Source organism: Pteropus vampyrus, unplaced genomic scaffold (assembly GCF_000151845.1).
Source record: "Pteropus vampyrus isolate Shadow unplaced genomic scaffold, Pvam_2.0 Scaffold586, whole genome shotgun sequence".
Taxonomy (NCBI): Eukaryota; Metazoa; Chordata; class Mammalia; order Chiroptera; family Pteropodidae; genus Pteropus; species Pteropus vampyrus.
This window is the reverse complement of record NW_011889367.1, coordinates 219,338-225,587: the sequence shown is the minus strand read 5'-3', so window position 1 is coordinate 225,587 and position 6,250 is coordinate 219,338. Positions and strand designations below refer to the sequence as shown.

At 63.4% G+C, this 6,250-nt stretch overlaps 1 long non-coding RNA gene across 1 annotated transcript in view; it reads left to right on the top strand.

The window, feature by feature from the left end:
* The first annotated feature begins 3,669 nt into the window (after positions 1-3,669).
* LOC111733612 overlaps positions 3,670-6,250 on the top strand; it is a 7,903-nt gene continuing 5,322 nt past the window's right edge. The window contains exons 1-2 of the long non-coding RNA XR_002778051.1: positions 3,670-3,852; positions 5,885-6,058. This is a non-coding gene — a long non-coding RNA (uncharacterized LOC111733612). The remainder of the gene's footprint in view (positions 3,853-5,884; positions 6,059-6,250) is intronic.

Genomic DNA, 6,250 nt, shown 5'->3' with positions numbered 1-6,250 from the left:
GTTGCCTTGCAGGTAAGGACGAGTTTGGGTCTGGCTTCAGGTGGCCTGCAGCCCGGGCGGCCCCCTGACTTTCTATCTGGCTCGGGTACCTGTGGGTTAAACTGCTTCCTGCGTGAGAACGTGGCTGGGTGCCCCAGAGGCCTCCGCCCCTCCTGGGGCCCGTTGGCGTCGTGGGAACACAGCTCGGGAGCTGGAGGAGGGCCCGGCTGTCTTTCACCCGCGGAAACCTTGGCTGTGAAAGGCGCTGAACTCTCAGGGTGTGCCGACTCTGCAGAGGTGCGTGCGCACACGTGCCTGCGCAGACACGTGCATTCATGCATGTGTGTGTGTGCAGGCATGTGTGCATGCGTGAGCGTGCCACACACGGGTGTGTGCATGTGTGTGCGTGCACTCGCGTCAGGCAGGGAAGGGGGAGCAGATGCTGTCGTGTCATGAATAGTGTGCAGACGCTTCTCAGGGCCTCTTCTTTGGGGACGGGGAAGGTGGCCTTGACCCTCCCCACGCACCCTCAGCGCAGACATCCGTCACTCGCCCTGCTTTCCAGTAAGGAGTCTGTGGCCCCGAGGGGCTGAGCACCTTACCGAGGTCACCCAGCGGATCTGCAGGGGGACTTGGCTTGGGGACGAGGGCCACCGCGAGGGGACCTCGCAGGACGGTTTTGTCTGGCCTCGGCCGTGGGCCTCCTCCTCCAAGGCCGCCCGGTCGGCTGGTGTGGGTGGGCTGGGGGGTGCTGGGGGCCCCTTTCTCGGCCATCTTGTCACAGCCGGCGCTGACCCCCTCGCCGTCACGGGCAGGAGCGGGCCTTTGGCATGTGTTGGAGCCGGGTTCGGGGTCCCTTTGGGCTCTGAGGGGACTGTTCTCATTTCCGCTCTCCCATCCTGTGCACAGCTCCCCCCGGCCTCCCTGCCCCCACCCCATCCCGGGCCTGCGGCTGCTGCAGAGACCACGAGGCCACCGGACAGCGCCGGCCTCCGCAGCGCCAGCTAATTGGGGAGAGAAAGAGGCCGATTGTCTGGCGGGCGTGGGCGGCTGAAGGAGCCGGAGAAGGTGGCCGGCTTCGCCCAGCAGCTGCCGCCCGGGACGTTTGCAGATTACGTCAGCGCCGGCGAGCGGGGGGCGCCGGGCAGAGCGGGGGCTCGGCAGCCTCCCGCCCCAGGCCTCCCGACAATGCAGCCATTGTCGGCCCAGAGTGGTTCATTCCGGTTGAATGGTGTGCGGGCCTCTTGACCAAGGAGGCTGCTGGCCGTTCCCGATCTGTCCTCCCGCATGCCAGGGAGGCGCTGCCCTGGAGTCTGGTCCGCCCAGGGGCTGCGGAGAGGACGGGGTCACCCCTGAGAGTTGCGTGTGCCTCGGAGACCTGCGGCTGGACCGAGCTCCCGGCCCAGGCCCCTGGCCGCGTGGCGGGCGCTTGGCAGAGCTGGCCCGGAAGCTGCTCTGGGCTGTATCGCATCGCTCCCGCTCTGCGGGGCCATCCGCCCTCGGCATGGCCTCCTGGTGGGGGGCGAGCTCTGGCCCCGACCCCCTCATGGTCCTGCTGGTCATCGTCCTGCTAGTGCGCTTCCTCCTGTGGTCCTGTCTGGGCGCCCACATCGACTGTAGACTGGCCCGGACGCAGCCGCGGAAGCCCAAGGAGGACTAGGGCCTCCGCCAGCCCTCGGCGTCCGAGCGCCAGGCACGGCGGGCCTCCTGTCCGGGGGGGCACTGCCCCCAGGTGTCCTGTCCTGAGGGCGAGGGCGGTGAGGGTGGGGGTGGAGCAGGGTGGGCAGAGGACACCTGCGTCCCACCCACAGGGCAGGGACGGACCACGCTTTGCCCAGACTGACCGGGGCTGTCCTGGTCACGTCTGACACCCCCCATCGGGGACAGAGGGGCCCCTACTGCCATCTGTCACCAAGTTCTGTGGTCCCCTGATGGAGTGGGGGATCTTGGGGAGGGGTCGTGCTTCCAACTCCTCATAAATGTGTTTGTAGGAAGAGGCAGGTGGTGAGCTGGAGGGCTTGGGGGACACAAGGACAGAGGTGACCACATGACAGCCAGCCCTGCCACCAAAAGCTCCCCCTTATCTCAGTCCTCCCCTGCCTCTGGGAGGGATGAGAGCCTGGCCGAGGAGGAGCTGGTGACGGAGCCGACCCCGAGGACGAACCCCGTGAGGTCCGTCTCTCCCGCTTCCTACCCTGACGCCCGGGGCCGCAGGACGACCTGGCGCCTTCGCCTCGGGGCTGCATGCCTTTGGAGCATCTCGCCTGGAGAACCTGTCCTGTGTACCTGGGACCTTGGGCCACATCAGACAGTCCAACAGTGTGACTAGCGACAGGGACTCTGGGACACGCAGGAGCCATTCCACCTCTCGGGGGCTGGAGACTGGAGGCCAGATACCTGCCGTCAGCTGCGTCTGTGAATGGAGCCCATGGGAACTGTGGACGCCGAGGCTTGGGGGGCTTCCCGAGGGTGTTGTCCGTGCGTGTTGAGGGAGGAGCCGGTGCCACCCAAGCTCTGTGCACAGGACGTCCCCTGACTCTGCACTGGGCTGATTTTAGTCCATGTCCTTCCACACTGAACTGTAATTGTGACTTTGGGGTGCTCATCACGTGTGACTGACCCTGAGGGTGGACTCGGGGACCCGGAACTTGCACCTGGGGTCAGAGGCGAGGGTGGTCTCGGGATGCTCCTGACCTGCACCTTCTCCTTGACCACCGTGGAAGGGCGACCCACGAAAAGCGAGCCAGCCTCACACCGCTCCCCAGCCAGCCCACCCCTCCCCCGAACGCGCGCGTGGCCCCCGTGTCTCTGTCTCGTCTGGAGCTATTCCGAGGGCTTCCGAGCAAACACAGAGTCCCCCACTGCCCACCCTTCCCCCACGGCCGGTAGTGCGTTCCCCAGGCCCCTCTGCTGTCTCATATCTGTTTCTGCGGATTTTCTGTCATTCCTATATGAGTGTGTACATTTTATGAAATAAATAAAGAATCCAGCGGACCATCCACATCGACAAAGAGCAGCAAGCGAGGCTCTGCGAGCTGAGAGTCGGGAGGGGCCCAGGGCGCGGTCAGCCCCTTGTGTGTTTAGGGGCACACAGGGGTTGAGCAGGGAAGGGGTGCCTGAAGTGGGGGGGCGGGCAGGGCAAAGCTGAGTGAGGTCCCTCGGTCTGTGCCCAAATCTCATTACCAGAAACACGGTCCCCGTGCCCTCACCGGAGGGGCCATGCGGCCTGGGAAGCAGCCGATTTGGGCTTCGGCTCTGCCGGCTGGAGGGGGTACATCGCCGGGCTGGGGCAGGAGCGCCTGGGCCAGTGTGTGGGGGGCGAGGGCGGGGAGGCGAGACCTGGAGAAACAGCCCCTTGCTTCCATCTCCATGTCCCTCGTGCGGGACGTGACAGCTGCCCTTCTGCCCAGCTGCGTCTGCAGGTGTGTGCCGGCCATCGTGAGAGCAGATGTTTAGGAGGGGCAGGTGGCTGGGGAGCGACCGCCTCATCCCTCCGCCAGGCCATCGGCCCCAGAGTGCGGGCAGAGCTCCCTGTCCTCCTCTCCCTGAGAACAGGCGCTCGGCCTCGGCGAGCTCCCCGAGAGCGGAGGCCCCCACGGCGGAGATGAGTCACTGGGTCTAAAAATAAAAAGAGTCAAGTCACGAAACAGCGTATTTCCTTTTTAAGCCACATGTGTCTGCCGAGGGATCCCCGGCAGTTTGGCGGCTCTGCGGGGCGGGCCAGGGGCCCTCAGCGGGCCTGGAGCCTCAGGCTGTGCAGGCCGCTGGTGGGGACTCTCTCTTCCCTGCTCCCTCGCTGGGATTAGCGCCGTGCGGGCTCGGCTCGGGGCAGGCATGGATGGAGGAGATGGGCCCTGCCTCCAGCAGCTCCGGGTTAGTGGGGAAGATGGATGGCATGTGGATAGTGCCCGTGGGGCGGATGGCCCTCAGGGCTATCACAGAAGGGGCAGAGACACACCAGGGGCAGTCATTCTCAGAGTCCAGGGAGGGCTGCCTGGAGGAGGTGTCGCCAGAGGTAGGATGCAGGGGACTCTGATGGGCAGATAGGGGAGGAAAGATGCTGCAGGCAGAAGGCGCAGTGAGCAAGGGCTCGGGGGCCGACACACGGCGAGGTCAGCGTCCTCGGCAGCGCCCGTCGGCTCATCCGGTTACATGGGCAGAGTCTGGACCCCCGGACCAGCCAGGTTAAATCTCTGAGTACAGGATCTACAAGCCCCCCAGGTGATTCTCATGCTCCCCAGTCTGAGACCCACTGGTCTGGGTGCTGGATGTAGAGAAGGCAGGTGGATGCACAAGGCAGGTCGGGTCTGAGCGGTGAGGGTTCTGACGCTGGCCTGGTACAGGCGTGTGGCGGAGGGGGGCTTTCAAGGGAGCGACACACCGATGTGTGCTTGAAAATGGTTCCTGGGAGCAACGAGGGCGATCGATGAGTGTGGGAGGGGGCGTTCGTGAGAGAGGGGAGGCTGGGCAGAGGCCAGAGGCCTGGACCACAGGGCGATACGGGAGGAAGGGTCAGGGGTCTGAGAGACAGAGCTGGGACAGGACTTGGGCCCCCTCCCCCACCCCCAATTCAGGGGACAGGGGACAGCCTTGTGGTGGTCACCAGGGAAGCACGTGCAGAGCACGAGCCACCGTGGGGGGTTTATGTGCTTGTCGTTGGAAGAGGGGGAGAGAAGGGCTGAGCCTCGGGCCGCGGGGGCGGGGCAGGGGTTTCCTGGAAATACCCGGGGATGAGGGGCAAAGAATCGCGTCGGGAGGGTGACGGGGCACTTGGGAGAATCCTCGGGGAAAACAGCTGGCATATGCTGCTAGAGGTGCGGAGAGAGAGAGGGACGGCAGAGACACGGGAGGGGACGCCGCGCAGTCGCCCGCGGGAGGCCGAGGTCCCCGGCGTATGCTCCGAGCCAGCGGCAACCTGGGTTTGAACCCATCTTGTCCTCCCTGTGTGACCAGCGCACGTGTTTTAACCCCACTGGGACCAGGTTCCGGTGGCAGGACAGGGGGCCAAGACCACCTTCCGTAAAGCCCTTGGAGCAGAGCCCATGCGCAGGAAGCGGATATGCTGCACGCGGCGTCCTCTGCCGTTGCTGCGGCCGAGTTGCTAATTCCTGGCGGCCAAAGGGGTCAGGGAAAGGAGGGGACGTTCACGTGAGCCTTGGAGAAAACATACCGCTTCTCAGAGACAGTAAATGTCCCCCTAGCAGGCACTTATTTGTCAAAGAAGTTTGTCGCAAGGGGCTTCACCTCAAAATTATTGGGAGATCCGGTGATCGCATTAGCTAGGGTTTTCCAGAGAAATGGAATAGGATGTACATTTCTATAGAAAGAGATTTATTATAAGGACTTGGCTCGCCTGATGATGGAGGCCAGCAGGTCCAAACTCTCCAGGGCGGGGCGGCAGGCTGGAGACCCAGGACAGCCCGGGTTCCAGATGGAGCTGGAAAGCAGCCTGCTTTGGGACCAGGAGGAAACGTTGCTTATGGAGTCTGCGGGATGTCTGCTGGAGAATTCTCTCTCGCTCAGAGGAAGCTGGTGTTTTTGTCTGAGTGAACGGGGCCCACCATGCAGGGTGGGCAATCTGCTTTGCTCAATCTACCAATTGAAACGTCAGCCACTCACTAAAAACACGTTCATAGAAATAGCCCACGTGATGTTTGACGAAATATCTGAGCACCTCGTGGCCCGGCCAAACCGGCACATAAATTTAACCAGCACGATCCTGGTTGGCGTTGTCCTCCATCCCTGCTACAAACGCAGCCACACTGACTGCGAAAGTCCACAGCCCGTTCTCTGCAGCTGGTGTGCGTCTTAGGCAGATCTGAGATCCTCCGGCTCAACTGTCGACTGGGCAGCCACGTGGCATTGTCATTTATAGATTGATCGATTGATTGTTCTTTTTTGCCAGGGAGCCAACTTTGGCAAAGAAGAGCCAGAGCTGATCGAGTGACCCATCTAGGCCTGTCGCCTTTCTAAGAACAGCCCACGCGTCCCTTCGTGTGCTCGTCACGAACGCTGCAGGCCTCAGAGCAACATGTCCAAACCCCGGGCACTGCGGTGGGCCCAGGCCCCTCATGCCCAGGTGAGCTGTCGTCTGGGCACTTTGGGGCAGAGTGGGCAGATGCCGTTGCAGAGAGTTGAAGCTTCAGGGGGTGGTGTGGCTGGTGGGATACAGGGGGAACGAGGAACTCTGGACTGCTGACGTCTGAACTTGGCATTGAAGGCTGTGGAGGGGGGATGGGGCTTTCCTAGGAGAGGCAAGGCTGAGGACCAC